The sequence below is a fragment of the Girardinichthys multiradiatus genome, chromosome 2, assembly GCF_021462225.1.
Source record: "Girardinichthys multiradiatus isolate DD_20200921_A chromosome 2, DD_fGirMul_XY1, whole genome shotgun sequence".
NCBI lineage: Eukaryota > Metazoa > Chordata > Actinopteri > Cyprinodontiformes > Goodeidae > Girardinichthys > Girardinichthys multiradiatus.
In genome coordinates, this window is record NC_061795.1 from 37525649 (window position 1) to 37549380 (window position 23732).

Genomic DNA, 23732 nt, shown 5'->3' on the forward strand with positions numbered 1-23732 from the left:
TTTTCATAAGGGATGTCTGGAATTGGACTCCCGGGCCTCCGACAGTCCTGTGGGGTGCGATGCACTGGCACGCGATCAGCCAGGCTTCTTTTGTAGCCCCGTTTTGGCCAGCGAGGACCTGCTTTCCTCTGCTGCACAGGTTCTGCTCCGGCTCGCCAATGTGCCTCTCCTCCAGGAGGGATCTCCTCTCCCAGCTGGGCCCAATTCCCTACCCTGATCCAAGTCAACTGCAGCTCTGGCTTTGGCCTCTACAGGGGCAGGCACTGCCTTCTCCCATTATGGGGGCAGGGTGGACCACACCTTGACGGGCGCATGGGCACCGTCCACGCGGGTTGTCTATGGTGCCAAGTGGGCTGTCTTTACTTACTGGTGCCATGGTAGGGGACTGGACCCTATACATCCTGACTCCCATTTGCTGGATCTGGGGTGCTCCCCTTCCACCTTAAAGGTGTATGTGGTGGCCATTTCCCGTTTTCACGTCGGGTTCAGTGGCTGCTCTGTTGGCCGGCATAGGGATGCCACGATGTTCCTGAGGGGTGCCAGGCACTTGTGTCCACCCATGCGCCCTGTGACCCCTGTGTGATCTATTGCTGGTGCTTGCACCCCTTCAGTCTCCCTCGTTTGACCCCGTTACAGGGTGGATCTCAAGTGAATCTCCCTGAACACTGCCTACCTGTCGGTCATGTCTTCTGCAAGACGGGTGGGAGAATTACATGCTCGGTCTGTTTCTGAGACATGTTGTTGGTCAAACCCGGATGGCTCCGGCGTCACACTGTGGACTAATACCTCCTTTTTTCCAAAGGTTCCTGCAGTGGCTTACAGTGTCCTGCCGCTACGGCTTTCCCTTTTCGATCCAGGGCCTCTTTGTCCTGTCCAAGTGCTTGAGGCATATGTCAGCCTAGAGCCTCTTTGTCTTTTATGCTGGCTCTTGGAAAGGCCAGGCCCTTTCTAAGCAGCGGTTGGCACATTGTGTGGGTGATCTCTGCCATGACCGGGGTGCCGCTGGAGGCCATTTGTGAGGCAGCTTCCTGGACAGCACCAAGCACCTTTGCCAGGTTCTACAGGGTGAACTTGGCCATTCCCCATCCCCTACAGGGTGTCCTGGAGCAACCACCTTCTGCGTCCCTCTGAAGCAGGTACTGTTGCTGTGTTCCTGTGGGTTTTTTGCATCCCTCGGGACCTTGTTGGTATTCGTCATCCAGTGGTTGAAGCACCGTCTCTAGCGGTCAGTAGGGATGAAATAAAATGAAAGTTAAGACTGCAACTAAGGTTCTATAAATCCGGGATGACCTCCAGAGCGCTTGGTCCTTTGGTCTCTGAATGCTTGCGAAGAGTAAGATGGATTGAGCTTCCAGTGTCATGTGTCTATATAGACTCACATGGATCACCGGTGGGTCACATGTGACTTTGTTGTTATTAATTCTCGACCTGTGCATGCTCAAGAATGATCATTCAGTGCTTGAAGCATCACCTCTTTCGGTCATTTGGGATTCAAGGAACCATAGTAATCGTCGTTAATTTCGTTTTATTGCAGATGCTATATATGTAAACTGAAGTAATATTTGGGGAGCATTAGGCATGTGCTAGTAACTAGGCATGTGTCACTTATTTGTATTGTGGTATACTAAGGTTTAAAAAGGTTATTGTTTCAAACCACAAACATTTTCTATTATACTGTTCCTTTAGTTTAAAGATATTTTGATGAAATGCCAGAGGAAGTGATCAGAGTTTTCTCCAGCTATATGTAGCATAGAGTAACACAGCATTGTATCTTTCCTATCTGTTGCTTTGCAAGTCCAGTTGGCAGGCTGAAAAAGGAAAACTAAAGCACGCACCACAGCCCGTTTCATCATCTGCACAAAGTTATCTTAGCCACTAGCACCACCCAGTCTGATTACAGAGAAGTTGCTATGGAGGCAGTAAAAAACAAAAGAACACTTTAGATTTAACTCCTGGTATATGTATGTGCATTTGTATGTTCACTTGCAGCTGTAAATAATCTGTCTTGTTATGGAAGAAATAAACATAAGCTGGGAAAATACATCAATGCATTAGTCTTATGGTCTAAGCCACAGCTAGTGAGCAGCTTTGTTTCCCTGTAGTTGTCTGGAATTACACAGCATTGTGTGCATCCCTGCCCAGTCAGCTCAGCCAGCTGTCCGCCTCTTTGGCAGTTGGCCATTTGGCCATACACCATAAGCTTCCATACACCATCAAAAGCTTGTTTCAGCATCCACCTGTGTAAAAGCTGACAGAGAAAAAAAATACACTTTTAATGGAGCAAGCATGTAAATTTACAAATTTTCCTAATCCCTGATTCTTTTTGCTGACAACTTACCTATCACAAAAAAGCTTCAGTGAACCAGTATGGGGTAAAGTTCTTTGCGAACACATTTGACATGTTCATTTGTGATTTTTTTTTTTGTAAAAGGCAAGAATATACATTTTTACTGTTCAACAGCTTTCTAAGATCATGCCATATTGCAATAAGTTACTTAAATTTAAATGAAGGACTAACAACATACGAGTCTCGGGTGCCTATCTGCTGTGGTCCCTGTGCATCTATCAGCAGATAATGATGTCGGTCACCTTGCGCTTACCTGTGGCTCATTCACTACCTGTCAATTCTCAGTATAAATCCAAATAATTTTCTGAGCAATTGTACCTATAAGATTTCACCTAGCAGTCTTGATTGTTGGTAACCATTTTGCAGCAGGCCTTCCTTTTGCCTGTGTTCAGATGCTACATAATCAGAATCGACAACCTTCAATTTTGTTTTTATTTTTGAACCAGTGCACAAAATTTTACTATGCATCTCCAAATGGCTCATATGTTAAATAGACTGAACATATATAGCACCTTTTCAGTCATACTGCCCACTCAAAGCACTTTATAGTAGAGCCACATCCACACAGACACACTCACTGACACACATTCATACACCGATATGCAGATCAATAGACAATTTGAGGTTAAGTGCCTTGCCCAGGTGCACAACGACATGTGGCCAGAGGAAGCTGGAATCGAACCCATACCCTCAGATTGCAAGACGATCACTCTTCTCACTGACGACCACTCTTATCACTGAGCCAGAGTTGTCTCGTATTGTAGAGAAGTGCGTAGTGGTGGGATCGGGGCTTAAAGAAGCCATAAATAAGTTAAATATTTAATACCCCTATCACAGTATTGCATAGATCACACTTGCATTGCAGTTGCAAAGGAAGATATGCTGCTTTAAATAAGGTAAACATGTGCATTTTGGCACAACTTTGATATGCAATATATATTCCACATAGACACCACAGAAATGGAATTGGAGTAAGTACAGCTCAAATGGCACAACAATAACCAAATAAAAACTTTACCTGCTCTAGTGCTTTGGCATGCAAAAAGTCTGTCTTCACTGATGTAGATTAGCTTACCTTGGAATGACAAAAGCTTAGAGCAGCTCCAAAATCACCAAAAGCTGTAGCCTAGTTTCTGATTAACTCAGCTAGTAATTGTTTGACCTCTTAAGGGCACGCATCAACTGTATTTAGGACAATTAACTTTTATTTCCAGATCATTTATTAAGATAATGACATAATTGTCAAAGCAATATACCCAATTCTGACTCAATAAAACACTGCATTTTACACCTTTCATCCCAACACAGATGCGCTATGCAAAATGGGTGCAAATAAAAAGCTTCACATACTTCATGAACATCACAACACTTGATGTTGCAAAGAAGGAGCTTCATTTCTTAATTTTTAGACCCACATAAGATGCTATTCTTTTAGATATGCCAACAAGCGAGAAAAGAAAGCATGAGACATACTCTTCAGTTTGTTGGTTTACTTAGTAAAAGGTATGCGTTATTTGTAGCAGCACTGATTGCTTCTTTCAGGTTTTTCTTGGTTGTCTCTTGTTTTTCTGTAGGTGTGGTCATGTCCAGTCAGGTCACAGCTGGTCAGTTGTATTTTGTTGCTCAGGCCTCTCCTAAGCCTGCAGAGGTAGTCAACAGATGCTGGTAGGAGTGAATCACAGAGCAGTGAATATACCACATGTCTGGAATACAATGACCGCTCAGTCCAGACACAATACCCACACATAAACATGCCAAATGCGCCAAGTCACTAGCAACTCTGGTGCAAGACACACTCTGCTGCCATGATCAAACACACAACACACACATTGGTATGAGCATACAAACAACAAAAGGAAAAACAGAGGGGTTGCCCCATCTTCTCTCTGTTATTATAATAACATTTGCAGATGCCAGACATGTATTGGTTTCTCTGATTCATTTTTCCAATGCAGACTGTGTCATTCTCCCTTTTTTGTCACTTGTTTTCTAGTGTTACTGGAAGCTCATTTGGAAACGCAGCCAGACGGCAGTGATTCAGTTAGACACGAAGCCGTGAGATAAATGCCAACCCATGGGTTTTGTTGGTTAGCTGTTGCTCCGGCTGGAGGATGTGGGGATGCTGGGTGGTCAAGGGGTGGTCACCCTGACGTCTGCCAACCTGGAAAAGACCCTTTTTTACTGTCGCCCTGGGGGCTTTAAGTCATTTCCAGCCCTGATGGGAACATTTCACACATTGGTTAAGATAGGCATTTAGTCACCCTCACACTAATGCAGACACACAAACACAATTACCAACTTATTGGACTACACGCAAACAACCAGCAGTCAAACACACAGACAGACACATGTGCACACACTCACAGACGACAGCCTAATTATACACAGAAGTTTCTAAGGCCGTCTCCAAGAGGATATTTACACTTGTATTTATTTGTCTTCTTTCAAATATTCGATTTATTTCTCAGGCTTACTGGAAGTGCATGCTTGCATCTGCCAGGGAAAGCATTTGGGTCCACTTTAGAAATTATATGAGGCCAGACAGACGGAGAGATGAAAGCAGTCACGGTGAAACAAACAAAACACAATGAAATACCATAAAAAAGATCAGAATGTGAAGGAAGCATAAAGGGAAGAGGAGATGAAAAAGGAAAAAAGAGAAGGAGGGAGGAAGGAACAATTTGTTGTAAACGTCTTAGTAGTAAATCGCAACCAAATGGCCTGGAGAATGTGAGGTGCGACAGAGAAAGTGCAGAGAGAGATCCTTTGCTGTGATGGCTGCTCGGATGGATGAGAGGGGGTTGCGTGTGATAATAAACTGTAAAAGGTTTGCCAATCACTTTCCAGGAAATACAGCATTCAGCAGTCGGCACTGTCAACATGATTTCTGCCAGTGGTGCCTTGCTGAGGACGGGCTGCAATTTGATATTCTTGAATTCAATACAACATGTTAAAATTGAATGAACCAAGTTTTTGTTTCTGTGCGAGCAGTATGGCCCCTGTCTCCTGCTCAAATTTCCACTAACTGGTTCGCAGCAATGAGTCGATTGAGTCCCGTGGCGAGGTCTCTCCCCCTGAGCTTGGCAACGCACATACACATGTTCACAGGGGAGGCTTCAACAGTGGCTAGAGGAGGGCAAAATACAGCAGCATTTTCTTATTTATGACCTATAAAATCCCAAGTAATGCAGTAGTTAACTTTAACGGGTAATGGGTGAAATCCCTCTTTGTCTTCTCTTTAATCGCTTCCACAAATGGGGCAACAGTCAAATTAAGATGATGTTATTATGTTAGGTCACCACTTGTTGCCACCATTCAGCACTTGACTTTAATTGCTTACAGTGTACAGCACATAGCTTTTGAGAAAATTTAGATTTTGTTATTTCCTGTTTTTCTAAGACAGGTAAATACAAGTACATGTCGTAATCTGTCTGTTTTAGGATTTGAGTTTAAGCTCCTAGTCTGTTTTGTCTTATGTTCTACATTTGCTGTTATTTTAGTTCATGATAGATTCATTAATCAATTCTTGTGTTTAGATTACTTTCTATCAATTCTTGTGTTTAGATTACTTTCTATCAATTCTTGTGTTTAGATTACTTTCTATCAATTCTTGTGTTTAGATTACTTTCTATCAATTCTTGTGTTTAGATTACTTTCTTCGATTCATGTGTGAAATGAGTTGGTTTATATTTCCTTAGAGATCTGATTCCTCCCTGTTTATGTCCTTTAGCTAGTCTCATTGTTTGTCAACTTATTTCTCTTCACTTAGATGTTTTCTGTTACCTCCCTGTACTCCCTGCTCATTTGTGTTAGTCACCCTCCTTCAGTTGCCTCCTGTCTCTACCACACAAGCTACTCCTGATTCCCTCCTGGATTAGCTCCCTTAGTTCATCGGTCCACTCTCCACTTTCCCTCAGCATTTATACTCTCTGGTTTTTTGTTCTCACTACTGACTTGTCGTGCTTGCTACCCATCCGTTTCTTTGTGTGTTTTCAACCCAAGCTTATGTTACCTGCCTGTGTTCCATCACCCTGATCCTTGTACATTCTTGTTTTAAAATCCTTATTAAACCATTTAAAACTTAACATGAGGCTCCTCGGCTCTGCTCTGCATGTGGGTCCAACCAAAATCTAGCACTCCCTGACAGTACATTGGAAAATTATGGTATATCTACATAATTTTTTTTCAATCTGTTACTAATACACATCTTTTTTATAGTATAAACCTCGAGTTTATTGGTAAGTATTAGATTAGTTTTAGATTAAATTTTTCGGAAATTAGCCAGATTGCAAAAGTACCCCTTGGTATTTTCCACATTTTGTCACTTTACAATGAAAAGTCAATATATTTTATTGATGTACACAATGTGTTTAATTGTGAAATAGAATGAAAGTAATATTTTTTTTGATAAGTAGAAATCTAAAAACTTTTGTGATTGTATTCATTTGTATTCAGCCTCCTGAATCAATACTTGCAAGAACTAACCATTGCTGTAATTACAGCTGCAAGCCTTTTCGCTTATTCGTCTTTGTAAAATAGATCAAGCTCAGTCGGATTGGTTAGACAACATACCAAAACAGGAAATCTTGTCACAGTTTCAAGTTTGGTAAAAAGGTCTGGTTGCAGTGGATTTTATTCAAGGGTAAAAAGAATAAAAGGGATTTAATACAAATGCTTGCCACTTCACAAATGTGTGCTACATTGTGTTTATCTATCACACAAAATACCACATTTATGGTGGTAAGGGGGCAAAATGTGGGTAAAACATACTTTTGCAAGGCTGCTAAAAATCACAACTGTTTATTTATTATTTTTGGTTAGTATATCAGTAACATTTAGAGTTGAGAGCACAATTTCCTGTTTCCACCTGATCTTACGTTATGCCATTTTATGTAATACTTCAAAACTTTCTGTGCGTTAATATTGCCTTGGTTGTATAGAAGTTCATCTTGTTCTTTCTTAAAATTGGTCAATTTAACAAAGCAGTTGGACTCTCAAAAAATTTAGAAAATAATGATGGAGTTTGGGGCCATGCTAAGTTGAGTCAGACCACCGAGAGAGAAAATGACTTGAATGGTTTTCTCAGTGGAAAAGATATTTTCATTCTTCTACCAGTGAGCATCAGCCAGAGTTTGATCTCAGATCTGTTGATCTGAGTGGTTGAAGCTAGATCACAATAGGCAGTGATGGACAGATAGTTCATCAAAAGAGCTGCCAAGTATTCTTTAAAAGCAATTTTCCAAACTACATCACTCAAAAACTTCCCAGATGGTGGTGTGAAACAAACCATATGGCACATCAGGTTTAAAAACTGCACATCAGCCCTCAAATATACTTTAAGCAAACATTTTTGATGTTTAAACTTAGTTGCTTCTCATGGCTCTAAACATGGCCCTCAGTGCACCTCATAGTTCTGTGATTGATTGATTGATTAACTTTTAAAAACCACTGTGGTTGCGGTGACACTTTCTTTGAAGAGCAGCTTCCACTTCTAGTATTATATAAAGAAAACTTACATATACAAGAAAGAAAGAAAACATTTGAAGTTTGCTGGGCAGTTATTTCTCATATTGTGTAATACATTGTTTAACATAACAAATAAATAATTAGACATAACAAAACATTCAATAAGACCCTACTAAAACAGAATTAAAGGCAGATTTTAATTTAGAGGGTCACACAAACAAACAAGAATTTTCACAATGTGAACCTGAACCAAATACAGACCCACTCAACACATCTGAAAAGTCTTAAAATATCACATAAAAGCAATCATAATACGAATCAAAAAGTAACTAATGCTAAAATGCCAAGCAAAAGAAAATGCCTCTGCTTAAAGGTTGATGTAAGTGTCAACTGAGACAAAAAAATGCATGCGCACAACTACCAGGAGGAAATCCCAGTGCAGTACCAATTCTGTGAGTTTGATCAAGATTTCAGAAATAACTCTTTAAAGTTGCAAGATTTTCAAATTTAGACGTGAGGTAATTTGTGTAAATTTGGGCTCCACACTTAAACCTTTTGTTTGAGAGAAACAAACCTTCACATGTGAACAGGTTTGAGGTTGTCAGCACATACCACCTAGTTTCTCACCGTGTGACCTTCTTGTTAAACAGGCCTAACAGCTCATTTGATAAAATTAAAGGCACCAGCTTGAACAAACTGGCCTTAGTCTTATCAAAGCTAAGGGCTTAATGTGTTTTTCACAGAGTCAAAATTAAGGCGTGCTAAGAGCATTAAATTAACACGAGGTTCTAGGACATCTTTACCTTGTCTTATCAAAGGCCACAATTGATGACCGTGTTGTTTGAGCACAGCTGAATGATATTCTCAGATCATTCGATCCATCACGCAGCAAATGAATCTAAGGCATAATATGGCAGGTAATACTGATGAGACCACATTCATGTGCTCAAATCATAATGATGGAATGATTTTGCTCATGTTTGGGTGAAATTTCATTCTTGGTGGTTCGAAATCGTGTGATCTTCCCACTGCAAATATTTGTATCAGAGTGGCCCTGGTTTCTATTTATTGATTGTGGAATTCATCTTTATTAAGCCTCATGTAAGAATACCTGTGTATTTTTCTAACAATATTACCATGTAAACAGATAATAATTGCTAAAAATATCAAGCTCATTTAGTGGCTCTGAAGTTAAGCTTCATAGCATCTTAAATGAACTGCTGTAGCTTAAATAATGAAATAGTAAATGCAGTTTTGTAAGCTTTTTACTCCAAATATGGATGGATGATCAGAGATACATACTTCATCTCTTCTTTTGGAATGCGACTCTGATTATTTATAAGTCACATTACAAAATGCAAAAGCAAAGAGGAGGACTTGATTTTGTGAACAGAGCATAGCTGCATCTGTGAAACAACTACGTCTCAATTTTCGCTTGTCCTGTAACTGTAGTGCATCTTGCTCTTTAGGTTGTTTAATGATGTACTTTGGATCATGTTCAATGTGCAGGTGTGTTGAGGCAAGCTGGTTCAAGTTGACCCAATATTAGTCTGTCTACTTGGTGATCATTTGTGGCATTCATAGCAAAAGATTTTTTTGTTTCATGGGGCACGGCAGTATGTAGAGGACAGCTCAAAAAAGAATTTAATATTGTGAAGAAGTTCAATATTTTTTGTCACTGATTTCAGAAAATAAAACTCATATATTATATAGATTTATTAATCAGTGTAATATATTTCAAGTCTTTATTCCTTGTAATATTGACAATTATGGCTTACAAATAATAACCCCTTTTCCACCAAAGGTCGCAGGATATAATGCCTAGGATTTGTTTTTATCCAGGTAAAGGAGTCCCAGATAATTTGTGCGCTTTTTGTTTCCACTGCTCTGAAAGGTTGCAGAAAATGTATTTAAATCAGCCTATGGGGAAGTTATGAAGAAAGCTGAACTAGACCTTCAGTCCAGCACGTCATTACATTTAAGCAGAACCACAGGCTGATCGCCTCTATGCCGAGTCTTATTCATGCAGTAATGCATGCAAAAGGCCCAACCAAGTACCGAGTGCATACAAATTCACAACATATGGCTCAGAGGTTTTCTGAAGCCATACAGAATACAGGTAACTCCTCTGAAGAACAATTATGGATCTCCCCAAGGGAAATGCTGGTGCCTTGGTGCCTACTCCCTCCTCCCTTACATATGTAACACCACACAGCAGTAGGGTCTAGTGGTATGGGACATGGGACAATGGGTCTTGTGGGCATGGGGGGAGCTCCTTGCAATAGAGGTATTTGAACTCCTGAAGCAGAAACTCATCCCCGACCTGGAAGGAAGAATCCCAACTTGTTTAAGATTGAGAACAAAGCCCTCAGACTTAGATGAGCTTTTTTAACTTGGCTGCCAACCACTCCAGTGCATGTTGAAGGTCATGACCTGGAGAAGAGAGCAGAATCACAGCATCCACAAAAAAGCTAAAGTTCTAATGCAGGTAAAAAGTCATTTATTTATGTAAACCTCTTTAAAATAAAATGACTTAAAAAATTATAAAACCTGAACAGAATTTTACATGGACTGGCGTCTCCAGCAGTTTCCCACAGACTTAATGTTACTTTGTGCGGTTTCCAGCACTCTAATCTTACCTGACAAATCTGTAAAACACATAAGGGCAGAGTAACCGTGGTAACATTAACAATGAGGTCTGTCAGCTCGATTTTACCTACACATGACCTTTGTTGGAGCTATGAAGAGGACTACGTGAACGCTCCTGGGTGTTCTTGGAGCTGCTGTTCCAGCTCATGTTCTTGTTTTTTTCCTCCAGTTTTTTTCCTGTTCTACCATGAGAGCACTTTCAAGTCTGCAGTTGAGAGGAGGAAGAGTTTCACCATAAACCGGCTTTAAGAAGAGCTCAGTACATTTAGTCTATTCATTAAAGGGACAGAGGTCACTGTTAATCTGTACATTGACCCATGAAAGTAACATTTGAAACTTCTTCTGCTTGCTCCCTCATAACCATTCACTATTCACTACAGACCATGTACTATGAAAAGGAATTACAACCACTGAGGTATCGCAGTCTTTAATTTAACTTTTGCGATTTTTATTTCTGTTGTTGAAAAGTGAAAGAACTAGAAAATAATGTGATGTGAAAAATTCTTGCAATATTGGGGCCACACTCGTCTTGAGGAAGCAATATTTGTGTTTCTGTGCTATCTTAAAGGATGTTTTAACAAGTGAAGAAGAGACTAATCACATTTCTTAACAGTCAGCGTATATAAAATGACTTTGCTGACAGGACGAGGTTAAACGAAAACCTGTAAGAGAGATCTGATATTGTAACTTTATTCACCACTGAGAACTTAAATGAGCAATAATAGAAAATAAACTTTACAATACTCTCCAGGCTAGAGTTATCCCTGTCGCTTGTGCACGTTTGTGTACCACATGTTTTCACCAACTTTCCATTAAATGTGCTTGAATCCTGCACATACAGTTTCTTCCTCTGTTAATAATGGTGCAGTGCTCCCCATCATTGCGTAGGCCATAAAATAGCTATAACATGATATTACTGTTAATTGTTCTTATGTAACATTTTAATTATGTAAAATTTTAATTCTCTGACAAACAAAATTATGCATTTTAGTTGTAACCTATAATTATCACGAAGGTTGCATAAAAATAATGCATTTCACTCTGTCTGTAACAAATCTATATCATTGATATCGATAGTCCACTTTTGATGAAGCCGGTAAGTAGCGGGCTGCACCGTGGCGTAGTTGGTAGCAGGCAAGAAGCAGCAAGAAGGTCCTGGCTTCAACTCCCGGCCAGGGGTCTTTCTGCATGGAGTTTGCACGTTCTCCCCATGCATGCAGGAGTTCTCTCCGGGTACTCTGGCTTCCTCCCACAGTCCAAAGACATGCCTGTTAGGTTAATTGGTCTCTCTAAATTGCCCTTAGGTGTGTGAATGAGTGTGTGCATGGTTATTTGTGTGTTGCCCTTTAATGGCTGGTGACCTGTCCAGAGTGTATCCCACCTCCCGCCCATAGACTGCTGGAGATAGGCACCAGTTTCCCCACAACCCACTATAGAAGAAGCAGTATAGAAATGAGAACCCGGTAAGTCTTCGTTTGTCAGATTAAAAGTCCCTTTCGAAAGTAATAACCATTAAGCAGGTATTAAACATTCTCTCATTAAGCCCACATTTCTGTTAGAAATATGTTTTTTTTATCTGTCTGATGTAATATTCTATTCTTTTCATTAGCTGTAAGGGGAAAATCATCATAGTTAATAGAAAAAAAGGCTTGAGAACATCAGCCTGTTTAATTAACTTATTTAATGACTTAGTGAATGAAATTTCTGAAATAAATGAACTTTTCAATAAAAGCAGCTGTTGCCCTTATAAAGATTACAGTTTGGCATAAAGGTCAAAAGTCATTTACTGATTTTATTACAAACTTTTATTACCAGCATAAAACTAGCATCAGCTTTTGTAGGTGTGCAATATAGTCACTGGACTAGCTGAACCTACTGTCAAAGTCTAAGAAGTTTTCTAGATTCTTCATAGATCTTGACGGTTTTCTGGCAAATTTTGTTTCATTTTTTCAGTCTGTTCTCTGGTTTCTTTGCATAGGTATTACAATCTGCACTTAGTGCTCATTTGCTAGAAGTCAACCCTGGCTTATATTTGTAAAGTAATCCCTTAGTGTATTCAAAGTCCCTGATCCTCACTTATTTCTTGCCAGATCCTTGCTGTGTTGGTCCGTTTTTTAGCCATGCCTGAGTCTTACTTTTAAGTTAAAGTTCCTGCAGTTTTACGGGTTCAGGGTTAGGGTTAGGGTTAGTGTATTTTCAGTAGTCTGGTTAAATTTCTAAATTTACTGCCATCCTCCTGGTCAATCCCATGATCGAGTGACTATTAATATAAAGCATCGAGTATAACTGCAAAAGTGTAATGAGGCATTAATATTGTGAAGTATTTGTCCATGTTAAATCTTAAGACAATTACAAGTTCATCTCTGGACTCTTCTGATCCTTGTTGGTTGCATGTTGTTATTTTATTACAAATTCATTTTTGTACTCCTTTATAGGCCTTCCTTCCTTTTAACATGACTGGCCATATTTTAAAAATGACCTCTAAGTAGAAGATGTGATCCCTTTGCATCTGTCAGCAAAAACACAAGATGGTTAAATGGCAAACCTATGGCTGAAGAATTGTTGTGTTATAAGCTCTAGTTTTTTTTTTCTTCATGACTGTTTTTAATGGAGGGGCTGCACCGTGGCGCAGTTGGTAGCACTGCTGCCTTGCAGCAAGAAGGTCCTGGGTTCAACTCCTGGCCTGGGGTTTTTTGCATGAAGTTTGCATGGTCTCCCCGTGCATGCATGGGTTCTCACCGGGTACTCTGGCTTCCTCCTGCAGTCCAAAAACATGACTGTTAGGTTGATTGGTCTCTCTAAATTGCCCTTAGGCGTGAATGAGTGTGTGCATGGTTGTTTGACCCACTATGGAATAAGCGGTATAGAATATGAATTAATGAAATAATGTTTTTAATTTAGCATGTGGCAAGGTTGTTTCAAAGTAAGTGCTATAAAACATAAACACATAATTTATCCTAATTTATTTAACTTTTTCAGTGTTTCCTGAACTGATGTAGAATATATTGCAGCATATTGCAACAAACAACTTGTATTTGTCCAATTGTTACTGAATCAATTTTTAGAATGCATAATAATACGTATTTTTTAAAGTCTGTGTTATAATTTTTGTCTTGTTTTGTTTATACTTCTTGGTTGTGTGAACTAAAGTTAAAAATAGGTGTTTGGTGAATAAAACAGCCATGAAAACTTACTACTATATCATGTCATGACCTGTTAAATCTTCTATTTGACATTTACAACATGTAAAGTACGAAGAGAACACTTTGTTTCAAATGTCAGACTTTTGAAATGTAACTGTGGCTCCATGAAGCACAGATCAACTCAAGAGAGCAGACAAATGACTTTTACAGTGGACCAGTGATTGTTTTATGCAGGAGAACAACATCACATTCATGCATGTGCACGTTTACGAGGGACCCCACACTGTAAAAGAGAAAACTGTAGATGGCGGTATTCCACTATGGCCTATGAAATCTAGGAGACCTTTCTCCAAAACGCGGCTGAGTACATATCAACAGAAATGTCATTAATGAGTTTCTGTTGTTGCGCTCTGACACATAAGATCGCGTCAAAGCAATAAAGTTCAGCCCCTGAGCTCTGTGGCTGTTAAAAGTAATCCCACTCCTGTTTTTACTGCCGTTACTTGAACAACTCCTAATAGATCTCATGTCACTACGACCCAGGCAACATCTCCAGTGGGAGCCAAGAAAGACGTATCACGTGTGAAAATCCTCCAGCTGGTTGTGTGCAAACGTCTGAGGTGGTTGGAAATGTCAAATTTCACAGCTGGATGAAATCTTCTCTCACATGCTTAAAGGTGAGTACGTTTTTGGTACGATGATGATGATTATCACAGACCTGACATGACCAGTCACAGCAATGTCTGGTTATCGAGTAGGTGACACTAATTATTTCATGTGAGCTGTTTGAAGTCATATCCTGGATGACGTCATGGAACAATATTTGGACTTGAAGTATTTTAGGGGGAAAATGACTTCATTTTGAAATATTGATGTAATACACTCCCAACCAGAAAAATTACACTGATGGCCTAGAAAAAAAAACAACTTTTCAGTAAAAATAGCTAAAACAAATTAAATAACATGCTGAAACGTGGTTGAAGATTTTGCTTTCTTGTTAATAACTGAACTAATATTTATTTAAATAGCTTCTGTTTCTGAGAAGTGCTTCTGTATTACATGAAGTTGACTAAATTATTGCAAAAGTGAACAGGCATTCCAGTCCAGGATGATTAGACTACCCTCCACAATTCCATTGCATGTCTTGGATTAAGGTCAGTGTATTGGACTGGCCACACCACAACATTAATCCAGTTGGTCTGGAACTAAGATGCTGCTCACTTACTGGTGTGCTAAGGGTCACTGTCAAGTTGAAACATTCATTAAGTGGGCCTTTTCATTGTCAGCGGAAGGCAACATGACCTCATCAATTATTTTAATGGATTGAAACTGATCCTAAATCTGTGGTGTGATAAACAGTCCATACACCATGGTATGAGAAACATCCCCATAGCATGATGCCTCCGCCACCCTGTTTCACTGTGTTGTTGCTTGAATTTTGTGTTTGGGGTGTTGTCTGACAAACTGTCTGAACACCCTAGACTTAAAATGGATAGTCATTCAAAATGTTTCTCTATTTCCGCTAAGACCGGTTACTGTGTGAGCAAATTGTAGCTTCTTCAGCATGTCACCTTTTGAACAATAGTAATCTGCAGGGGCTTCTTGCAGATAGCTTGGCTTCACATATTAGTACATTACCTGCCATGTATTAATGTACGTACTTTCTACTATCAACAGTAAATGCTCTGGTAGATAATGTTGGACTGCTATTATTTTGAACACAGCTGTGTAACCAACTATTGAATTCTGGGTTTTTTTTGTGCTCATTGTTTCATTTTAAATCAAATATTTCTACTTTTTCTTGATTAGATTCTCTGTCCTCTAAGATTATTTTTTATTTTATTTAATCTTGTTTAAAGCACATGACAGTAAAGTGACATCACAAAAAGATAAAGCCAGTCTGTTGATCCACGTGATTCCAGTGCGTTTATTTCCCAGGAGATCTCTGAAGCTAAAGTCCAAAATCTGCCAAACCAAACAAACTTATCTGCTCAAGGGCAGCGTTTGCTAAGCAAAGGTTTTTGCTCCCTGCTTGGAAACTTGATTCACATGAAAGTGGCTGCTGTCGAAATGTGAGCACATGAGTCTTGTGCTTGTTCATGGACATATGTGAGCATTTCATGTCCCCCACTCCATGAATGTAGGTGTTTCTGTGCAGGTATGCACGTTGCATTACTCACAAGCCAGAAAAGACAGAGATTGTGGAAGTTAAGGCTTCTATTTGCAATAAACGTTGTTCAGCTGTCTGTTAGTGCCATGAAACTCTTGTTTAACATATAAATCATCTTTGTGCTTTTGTTTTATAACTTGTGAATGGTATTATCTTATTAAATGAAACAACTGTACAATGTTGTGAAATGATTTCTGTTACCAATGAACTTTTCTGAATGAAATCTTTTTCGAATCCAAGTAAAGCTCAAAGTCCATACCCCTGTAGGGGATGCTGAAGCGTGGGCAATCGGGGTGGTTTATCAGCAGGATGTTAGCAGAAAGCACATCTAATGCTATTTTAAGACCAACAGAATACTGCCTTGCTAAAGTATTCTTGCCTATTTAACTTTTTTTCCCACACTTTCACATTACAACCCCCAAAATCCAATGTATTTTCTTCATATTTTATTTGAGAGAACTCAAAGTAGTACATGACTTGGAAAGAGAATGATTCATGATTTTCAACACTTTTTAGAAAAAAAAACATCTGAAAAGCGTGGCCAGCTTATGTAATTAACTCACCTGAGTCAATACTTTGTAAAACCACCTTTCTCTGCAAGTCCTTTGAGGTATGTCTCTAGCAGCTTTGCACACCCGGAGACGGAAATTTAGTTTCTTTATTTAAGCTCAATCACACTAGATGGAGAGCATCTGTGAAGACTAATTTCCTACACCTAAATCTAACTCAGTTGCATTTAGGTCTGGACTTTAACTAGGACAGTCTAACACATAAATATGCTTGGATCCAAACCGTTAATTATATTGCCACTCCGGCAGAAAAAATTGCTTTTCCTGGTAAGTCTCTCCTTGCAAGTTGTTGCACTGGATTCTATTTAGGGGTACCAGAGAAAAGGGGACTAAATAGAAATGCAACACTTTTTAGATTTTTATATAAATACAAATTTTAAAACTCTTCACACAAATTTCTTTCCGATTCACACATCTACACTACTTCGTGTTGGTCTTGTACAAAAAGAACAATAAAATACATTCTAGTTTGTGGTTCATATATGATTTTCTACAAGGTACATTTCTCACTCAGTCAGTCAATATTTACAATAAATCCTAACTGAATGACATTTCTACTAAATTTCCACATGGGTTGAGATGACATTTGGAATATAATTGAAAGGTTAACAGGTAAGAGGAAGAGAGCAATCACCAGAAAGAACATCTCAAATAGACAGACAGAACAAAGTAAATCAATTAACCTTCTCATTCTACGAAAACACAGGTTGCTGCAGAAGCATTAGTGTTTCCTAATCCTGTGTGAGTGTCAATGATCTCCTCTTGTGTTTGACTTATCAGCTCAGCCAGCAGATCTTATCTGGTAAACCCTGGTAAATCATTGAGCAACCACAGCAAGTTGGAGCTTATCGTATTGGAATGGTCAGTGCTGCCAACTTTTATCCCCGATTACCTTGTAGCTGGAGGCTCAAAGAAATGAGCTGAAGCCATGAAGGGTTAAGTGACGCAAGTTTCTAGAAAAATATGTAGCTGTTTTCCCTGAATGTTATGTGAGTGTTTACTGTGGTTGCCTCAAACTGTGCAGCCAACTTGGACTGTGAATGTAAAGAAGCAAACATTCTTCTTTGTGTCCTTTGTCTCCTACATTGATAGTTAATGTGGATGTTCATCTGACAAAGGGGACATTAGGTTAAAAAATCATTTCAAATATACATTGTGATTGTACCTAAAGCTCTAGAGCAGGAGTTGGCTGCACAAATAGTCACATACAATAGTGTTTCCCATCATTGTTGTGGCCATAATATATCTGTAATAAAAAATATTGTTTTATGTAACATCCTAGTTTGATAAAAATAAAAATGCATGTTGGGTTTTAATTACCTGTAGCCTTAATTATCAAATTAACTATAATAAATACTGTGTTAAAAAGTTATGCAATATATGAGTTTAAATATTTTATTGAATTGCTTAAAATAAATGAACTTTTCAATTCAATTCTATTTTATTGAGATGCACCTGTTTTCTGAAATGCAGTGATGCTGGGAAATGCTATTGGTGTCACGATCTGTAGGTGTTTGGATTTGGTTTTGAGGGTATTTTGACCATTTCTTTACTTTTTACGCTGTTCTTTACATTGTGCCTTCTTTAGTTCTTTTCCTTATGCTTGCTGTTGTTAGGTATTTTCCTTATACGTCTTTATTTGTTTATACATTGGTGTGTAGTATTCTAAATCCGCCCGGAGTTAATTTCCTGATAAATTTCTGTTACTCCTCTGGACTTCTCTGTGTTAATTAGCCTCCCTCCTTCAGTTGCTTTGCATTCTCCCTGCCACCAGCTGTTCCACATTTTATCTGATTAGCTCCTCTGATTCATTGGTCATTTCTCCACCCTGCATCTGTATTTAAACTCTCTGGTTTTCCATTGCTCACCACTGAATTCTACTGTGGCCTGCCTGTTTTGTGCTTGTAATCGCCTGTAATCACCCTCCGTGAAAGTTACCAATTCAGTTTCCATGAAACATTTCTACTCACCATGTAGCTCCCCAGTTTCTGTTTGCACATTGGTCCTGCGAACAACCACCATTCCATGACAATAAGTGGATTAAACCCAGTGACACAATCTAGGCAAAGGTGTCCAACTCCAGAGCTGCTGTCTGTAATTTTTAGATGTGTCCCTGTTTTACCACACCTGAATAACATCCTGTCTGTTAAATGAAAGTTGATAAATGTTAGGTCAGGATAAAAGACTGTCTTTTAGAAGCATTTACAGAGCTTTTGAAGAGTACTTATACACCTCTAAACTTTTTGGATTCTGTTATGTTTCAACCACAAATGTTATTTTATTTTATTGTCAGAGAGTAACACAAAGTAGTATATAAGTGTGAAATGGAAAGACAATGGGAATTTTCCTTTCCACTGTCACTGGACATGCGCATTATGGAGAATTGCTGCAAAGTTGATGACATGATGTGGTTGACTGTCCACTGTCCCTACATGCTCATTCAGGAAGAGGAGTTGCTTCAAAGTCAGTGATCAGCTTAGTTACCTTAGATAAAAGCATTTGACCAATTAGCATTATAAACTGAACTTGACGGCATTGTTATATAAAACTAATGTACAGACTTTGAATCGATCTGCATGATTGGATGTAACTGACTATGTACAGCAGGTAAAAAAAGCATAAACACGTCAACATTTTCTTAGTTTAAATATTTCTAAAGGGATACTGGCATAAAATTCACACCAGATGCATATTCTCCCAGTATTTTACTGGCTTGTCCAAACCTTTTTGCAGAAAACTTTAAACATGCTTTAGTATGCTTTTTCTTCAGCACTGGAGTCTGGAGCAGTGAGTATGCATTGACACTGTTCTGGTTGAGTGTATTGCTTATTGTTTTTATGGGAAAACTGGTACCTGCTAATTTCCAGGCCTTTCCTTGATTGTTCTTTTCACTCCTCTGTCAGAAATCTCACAAGGGGCACCTGGTCTTGGCTGGTTTATGGTGAAATTAATACTATTATTAGTAGATCTCATTGGAAAATTTAGAGGTTTAGAAATGCAGCTGTAGCAAGTGCAATTAGTCTGTTTTGCAACAGTAAGAGTTTTGAGAAGGTCTCTTTGCTTTTAGCTGTTGTACCACTCTGTTCAGTACTTTGGTGTTGAGAAACAATTTGGAAGTTCATCAGTTAATAATAAACCAGCTGGAATGCTTTCATAATACGGAGAGATTACAGCTGACTTAATGGTTTTCAGTGCCTTCTTGCACATCCTTTTCTTCATGTGTTCAATACTTCTTCCCTACGTCATAACGTTTTTCTACCCCTAACTTCATTAGTGCACTAGTTTGCTTTTATTTATTGGAATGTGTTGATTACTTAGGTTGTTGACGACATATGGGGTGGATTTTATTCAATGGTGCCATTAGAAATATTTCAATTGAGAAAAACATCAACTTGTTCAATAGTTCTTTAACTCCCTCTGTTTCTGATTGTAAACTGGATCTGTTTTGTAGTGCACTGAGGCAACATTTGTTGTGAATAAGCTCTATATAAATAAACTGATTTCAACTGAAATTGATTAGACAAGGATACACGGTTTTCAAAATATTTTCCTGATTGGATGAAGAGTGTCCATTAACTTCAATTATGAAGTCTTGCCACAAACTTCAAATTGAATTTTGGTCGGGACTTTGACTTGGACATCCTAACACATGAATATGCTATGACGTAAGCCATCCAATCGTAGCTCTGTTGTTATGTTTAGTGTCCTGCCTGAAGGTGAACCTGTGGTTGAGTATCAAGTCTTTTGTTGCCTCCAACAGGCTTTTTTCCACGATCAATCTGTATTTAGCTTCATCCATCTTCCACTCAACTCTGAGCTTCACTACCCCTGCTGTATAAAAGCATCCCCGTAGCATAATGCTGCCATCTGCATGTGTTAAAAGGGTGATGATGTGCTCACAATATATGCATGTCCTGTTTTCCACACGTTTTCTGTTTTTTGGATGCTCTGCATAAAGGCAGAAAAGTCATTTTTTGCTGTAATTTGTCCAGAGCTCTTCCATTGGTGGATACAAGATTCAACAGTACTCAGTAAAATGTTTAAAACCTGGGATATTATTTTACTATAATCTTATTTGTTCACTCATGTTCCCTAATAAATCTTGTTATTTACTACTATTTAGACATACATTATAATTCAGAGAGGTAGAAGGGGCTTTTGAGGTCAATTAATTCCACTGAATTTTACTTAGAGGTGTCAGACTTAAGGGATCTATTTTATTTATTCATTTATTTCTTTTTGCAACGCGTTGTAACCTTAATCTCGGTTCTGTCTGTCCAAAGATGTATGTTTTTAGCATGGCAGATAAAACCTAAATAGATTTGCACAAGAAAGTTGTTTAATTTAGACATAGTTTTCAACAGTCTTAAGATTTTCCTTTTTTTTTTTCATTTTTTAGTGATTTACTTTAAGCCATTTTGTTTCATTTTCTCTAAATTTGGGTCCAGATGGAAACTGTTTGCAAGACCTGTTGTGTTTTCCTTTTGTATACTGTAAAAATAAAGAAGCATTTGATCAACACTTTAATATAAACACACAAGTGTCTTTGTGGGTTTGTACCATGATGGAAAGGCAATGACAAAGCTGTTACTGGTGTCTTTGCCCAGCTGACCAGGAATCATCACCTGTGTTTTTGAAAAACATGTGTGACTTCTTTGTGACTCCTGCCTGAGGGGATTTTTCGGTTTAACTCAGGCACAAAAACTACTTGGTTACATTGAGATAGGGGCTTTGTTAACACTCGAAAAAGGTTTATGCAGAGTATCGCAAAGGATCTCATGAAGGATTACTGTTAAGTTGTGGAAGTGAGACTAAAGGCTTAAACATCAAAATCAAATTAGATGCTTATTGAGATAAATGCAGGTTCAGGTATAGGTTTTCAGGGGCAACATTTACTGGAAATTCAAAGGTTTCTGGGAAATGTAGAAGTTTTCAGGTAAGGCATTAACACACATTCAATCAATGTCCAGTGGCCTTGCTAAAGTATTTGAGAAAGGGTTTCTTAAGATAGACTTTTCCATTTGCTTTCTCAATCATAAGGAGAAAAAAAAAATCAATTAACGAAGTTGCTTCTTTTCACCATGGGACAATCAAAGCAAAAATGTTGTAGACCCTCTTTTTTAATTGATTTGCTTGCTGTCTCTCAAGGTTATGTCTTGGTGCTAATTTGGTTTAAGCCAAACATACTTTCTTTTGGACTGATTGGTGATAACCAAGATCTAATACCAGTCCTAAACATATTTAGCTATGCTCTTTTGGTTGTTTAGGAACTCAAAGATTCATAAATTCTGGAAAGATAATTGTCTTCAGTTAAATTCTGTCCCTGAAAACCTTGCCGTCAACTGTTAGCTCTACTTGAGGAACTTACTTGAGGAACTGCATTTTACATTAGTTTAGGTTATCTTTGTCTGATATTAAAATATATTTGATGATATGAAAGATTTAGGTCTGACAAAAAAAATATTAATGGTAGACAACTATAAGTGGGAAAACGCTTTTTCACAACACTAGAACTTACCCTAAATTATTCAAAAATTTTGGAGTCAATTATTTGACCAAAGCATGTTTAAATATATCAATATATAATTTGACATCTGAAAACCTTGAACCTAAAATGAGACTTTCATTTTAGTCAGTCAGTCATTTTCTACCGCTTATTCCATAGTGGGTCACAGGGGAGCTGGTGTCTATCTCCAGCAGTCTATGGGCGAGAGGCGGGGTACACCCTGGACAGGTCGCCAGTCCATCGCAGGGCAACACACAAACAACCATTCACACACTCATTCATACACTTAAGGACAATTTAGAGTGACCAATTAACCTAACAGGCATGTCTTTGGACTGTGGGAGGAAGCCAAAGTACCCGGTGAGAACCCACGCATGCACAGGGAGAACATGCAAACTCCATGCAGAAAGACCCCAGGCTGGGAATCAAACCCAGGACCTTTTTGCTGCAAGGCAACAGTGCTATCAACTGCGCCACCATGCAGCCCTTTCATTTCAATTAACCAGATATTTGGCGTTCTTCACATCTGGCTTAAAAGCTGAAGAAATGAATAGTTTCTTTGTTCTGTTATGTTTTACATCATACTAACGTTGTTTCTTTTGAACCACAGCTAAAACCGATCAGTTAGAGGATTTCAAACTTGACTACTGTCTGTAAAGCCTGAAATTGTTTTAACAATTTACTTGTAGTTATCTTATCTTACATTAATTGAGAAGCATTTCATGATTTTCTTCTGAAATTGTTGCTATTGAAATGCTTTTTGTTATACAGTTATACATTTGGACCATAAGACTGCAGTTCATGCTTTCCTAAATATTTAGCATATGACACCTAATTGCTTGTATAATGACAAAGGTATCTTTGAAAATGATCTTAGCCTTAGGTTCACATATCTACCTCTGACTTTTTGGTGCCACATACATTCAGTCTGTTGTCATTCATGCATTAATCATTTCTATTTCTTCTCTGTTAAGATATTATTTGTGTGGACACATCAGCCTGTAGAACATGCAGTCAGATAAACAAAGAGATATGAACACTTACATACACACATATTATATGTAATCTAAACCAGGCTGTGATATAAAGTGTTAGACAAGCCAAAAAGGTTCATTTATACAATGTCTGTTTCTATGTGACTGAACTTAAGCTTTCTCGTATGAAGGATGTCTTATTTTTAATACTTATACCTGTTTTGTAAATACAAAAAAAAAACTTTAGCACCTGTTTTAGTTCAAATAATATCTGGCTATTACCTGTGGTTTTTAAGTTTGTAAAAGTCAATAACAATGCAACAGTTAACTGAGAAATCCAAAGGCTGATTAAGCTTTAGATATTAGGGATTTTACTCATATTTCTTAGTGCATTACATAGAAGTCGTCATATTTTAAATACCATATTTAAATTCACAACCTTCCAATCAGTTAGCCCAACCGGTCTGCTGAGTCTGCTGCCCCCGCGACCCGGTCCCAGATAAAGCGGAAGACGATGAGTACGAGTCCCTTCCAATCATGATTTTTTTCCCCCTGATACTCGGTCATTTAGGAATACGGATTTGTAGATCCTGAGTTCCAGTCAAACGCTACATGTGGGAAATTAAACAATCAATAAGATGTAAATGTTTTGTAGCTTTGAAGGGTAGTTATAAGGCAGACATCATTTCATACGCATTACATGGTTTACACTGATCTTGTGATTTTGTCCCATTTACTATATCACGGCTCAGGTTCAGGTTGCTGCAGTGTCTAGCATCTGTTTTTCTTGACAGACAAATATTTTTTTGTCCTAACCCAAGTTTCTGCAGCACAGCCTAAATATACTGAACCAACGCATTCATAGCTAGGTTAAGAATGCTGCTATAATGTTCTACCAATGCATCAGT

At 38.5% G+C, this 23732-nt stretch overlaps 1 long non-coding RNA gene across 1 annotated transcript in view; it reads left to right on the top strand.

The window, feature by feature from the left end:
• Positions 1-14116: 14116 nt before the first annotated feature.
• LOC124859060 overlaps positions 14117-23732 on the top strand; it is a 30249-nt gene continuing 20633 nt past the window's right edge. The window contains exon 1 of the long non-coding RNA XR_007036003.1: positions 14117-14282. This is a non-coding gene — a long non-coding RNA (uncharacterized LOC124859060). The remainder of the gene's footprint in view (positions 14283-23732) is intronic.